This window comes from Saimiri boliviensis, chromosome 7, assembly GCF_048565385.1.
Source record: "Saimiri boliviensis isolate mSaiBol1 chromosome 7, mSaiBol1.pri, whole genome shotgun sequence".
NCBI classification, from domain to species: Eukaryota; Metazoa; Chordata; class Mammalia; order Primates; family Cebidae; genus Saimiri; species Saimiri boliviensis.
Genome location: NC_133455.1, coordinates 10,774,059 through 10,777,461, shown reverse-complemented (window position 1 = coordinate 10,777,461; position 3,403 = coordinate 10,774,059). Strand labels below are relative to the sequence as shown.

General features: G+C 48.7%; 1 non-coding gene across 1 annotated transcript; it reads right to left on the bottom strand.

Moving 5' to 3' along the window:
* Nucleotides 1-250: 250 nt before the first annotated feature.
* LOC120365110 (U6 spliceosomal RNA) lies at nucleotides 251-357 on the bottom strand. The gene has a single exon (XR_005580129.1). It is a non-coding gene; the product is annotated as a U6 spliceosomal RNA (small nuclear RNA).
* Between the last annotated feature and the right edge of the window lie 3,046 nt (nucleotides 358-3,403).

Genomic DNA, 3,403 nt, shown 5'->3' with positions numbered 1-3,403 from the left:
TAGCTTGATGGGGACAGCATTGAATCTGCAAATTACTTTGGGCAGTATGTCCATTTTCATGATATTGATTCTTCCTAGCCATGAGCATGGAATGTTTCTCCATCTGTTTGTGTCCTCTCGTACTTCGTTGAGCAATGGTTTGTAGCTCTCCTTGAAGAGGTCCTTTACGTTCTTTGTTAGTTGTATTCCTAGGTGTTTTATTCTCTTTGTAGCAATTGTGAATGGCAGTTCGTTCTTGATTTGGCACTCCAAAAATATGGAACGCTTCACGAATTTGCATGTCATCCTTGCACAGGGGCCATGCTAATCTTCTCTGTATCATTTCAATTTTAGTATATGTGCTGCTGAAGCGAGCACAATTTTTTTTTTTTAAACAGACAGAGTCACCGGGCGCGGTGGCTCAAGCCTGTAATCCCAGCACTTTGGGAGGCCGAGGCGGGTGGATCACGAGGTCAAGAGATCGAGACCATCCTGGTCAACATGGTGAAACCCCGTCTCTACTAAAAACACAAAAAATGAGCTGGGCATGGTGGCGTGTGCCTGTAATCCCAGCTACTCAGGAGGCTGAGGCAGGAGAATTGCCTGAGCCTAGGAGGCGGAGGTTGCGGTGAGCTGATCGTGCCATTGCACTCCAGCCTGGGTAACAACGAAACTCCGCCTCAAAAAAAAAAAAACAAAAACAAAAAACAGACAGAGTCTCACTTTGTAACCCAGGCTGGAATGCAGTGGTACGATATCTCAGCTCGCTGCAACATCTGCCTCCCAGGTTCCAGTGATTCTCCTGCCACAGCCTCCCATGTAGCTGGGACTACAGGTGCATACCACCTTTGCCTAGCTAATTTTTGTATTTTTAGTAGAGATGGAGTTTCATCATGTTGGCCAGGCTAGTCTTGAACTCCTAACCTCGTGATCCACCCACCTCCACCTCCCAAAGTGCTGGGATTACAGGCATGATCCACCACACCTGGCCCAATTTTTATATTTTTACCAGAGATGGGGTTTTGCCATGTTATCCAGGCTGGTCTCTGACCTCAAGCAATCTGCCCATCTTGGCTTCCTAAAGTGCCGGGATTACAGGCGTGACTCACCACACCCAGCCTCTTTTCTCTTTTTTTTCTTTATTTTTTGTTGCGACAGGGCTTTGTTCTGTCAACCAGGCTGGAGTGCAGTGGTGCGATCTCAGCTTATTGCAACGTCTGCCTCCTGGGATCAAGCAATTCTGCCTCAGCCTCCAGCATAGCTGGGGCTTCAGGTGTATGCCACCATGCCTAACTAATTTTTGTATTTTTAGTAGAGACGGAGTTTCACCACGTTGGCCAGGCTGGTCTTGAACTCCTGACCTTGTGATCCGCTCGCCTCCACCTCCCAAAGTGCTGGGATTACAGGCGTGATCCACCACACCTGGCCCATTTTTTTTTTTTTTTTTTTTTGAGACGGAGTTTCGCTCTTGTTGCCCAGGCTGGAGTGCAATGGCGCGATCTCGGCTCACCGCAACCTCCGCCTCCTGGGTTCAGGCAATTCTCCTGCCTCAGCCTCCTGAGTAGCTGGGATTACAGGCACGCGCCACCATGCCCAGCTAATGTTTTGTATTTTTAGTAGCGATGGGGTTTCACCATGTTGACCAGGATGGTCTCGATCTCTTGACCTTGTGATCCACCCACCTCAGCCTCCCAAAGTGCTGGGATTACAGGTTTGAGCCAACGCGCCCAGCACTTTTTTTTTTTCTTTTGACAGAGTTCACTCTGTCGCCCAGGCTGGATTGCAGTGGTGCAATCTTGGCTCACTGCAAACTACACATCCCAGGTTCAAGCAGTTCTGCCTCAGCCTCCCAAGTAGTTGGGATTACAGGCGCATGCCACCACACCCAGCTAATTTTTGTATTTCACCATGTTGGCCAGGCTGGTCTCAAACTCCTGACTTCAAGTGATCCGCCTGCCTCGCCCTCCCAAAGTGCTGGGATTATTAACGTGAGCCACCGCGCCCAGCCCTGTTCTGTATCTTGATTATGGTAGTGGTCACTTGACTGTGTATGTTTGTCAAAACTCCTGGAACTGTACATTGAAAACAGAGAACTTTTCCAGGCGCAGTGACCCATACCACCACTTTGGGAGGCCGAGGCAGGTGAATCATTTGAGGTCAGGAGTTCAAGACCAGCCTGACCAACAGGGCAAAACCCCGTCTCTACTAGAAATACAAAAATTAGCTGGATTTGGTGGCACATGCCTATAGTCCAGCTACTGGGGAGGAGGAGGCACAAGAATCCCTTGAACCTAGGAAGCGGAAGGTGCAGTAAGCCAAGATCACGCCACTGCGCTCTAGCCTAGGTGACAGGGTGGGACCCCATCTCAAAATAAATACATAAATGAATAAAGAGGACAGTCAAGCTGTGCACAGTGACTCATGCCTGTAATCCCAGCACTTTAGGAGGCCAACGCAGGAGGATCTCTTGAGCCCAGGAATTCAAGACCAGCTTGGGCAACATAGAGAGACCCTGTTCTCTATAAAAAAAATTAAATAGCTGGGTGTGGTGACTCACGCCTGTAATTGCAGCACTTTGGGAGGCCAAGGAGGGTGGATCACCTGAGGTCAGGAGTTCAGGACCAGCCTGGTCAACATTGTAAAACTTGTTTCTACTAAAAATACAAAAATTAGCCGGGCGTGGTGGTGCACCTGTCATCCTAGCTATTTGGGAGGCTGAGATGGGAGAATTGCTTGAACCTGGGAGGCGGAGGCTGCAGTGAGCTGAGATTGAGCCTCTGCACTCTAGCTTGGGCAACAGAGTGAGACCCCCATCTCAAAAAAAATAATTAAATGATATAAAAATAAAGAGGACACTGGCTAGGCATGGTGGCTCACGCCTGTAATCCCAGCTCTTCAGGAGGCTGAGGCAGGTGGATCACCTGAGGTCGGGAGTTTGAGACCAGCCTGACCAACATGGGGAAACCCCATCTCTACTGAAAACAAAATTAGCCAGGCATGGTGGCGCATACCTGTAATCCCAGGGCTGAGGCAGGAGAATCCCTAGAACTTGGAAGGTGAGCCGAGATCACTCCCTTGTACTCCAGCCTGGGCAATAAGGGTAAAACTCCATCTCAAAAAAAGTAAACAAATGAAGAGGATAGTTGCTCCTGAGCTCGTTGCTTGCTGTTATGTGGAAATAAAGGCTCAGTGTTGTCAGGTGTTCTGATAGTTCAGAAAAATTCTAACTTTTCTTTCTTTCTTTTTTTTTTTTTTTTTTTTGAAAAAGAGACCCACTCTGTCACCCAGGCTGAAGTGTAATGACATGATCTTGGCTCACTGCAACCTCCGCCTCCCAGGTTCAAGCGATTCTCCTGCCTCAGCCTCCCAAGTAGCTGGGACTACAGGTGCGTGCCACCACGCCTGGCTAATTTTTGTGTGTTTT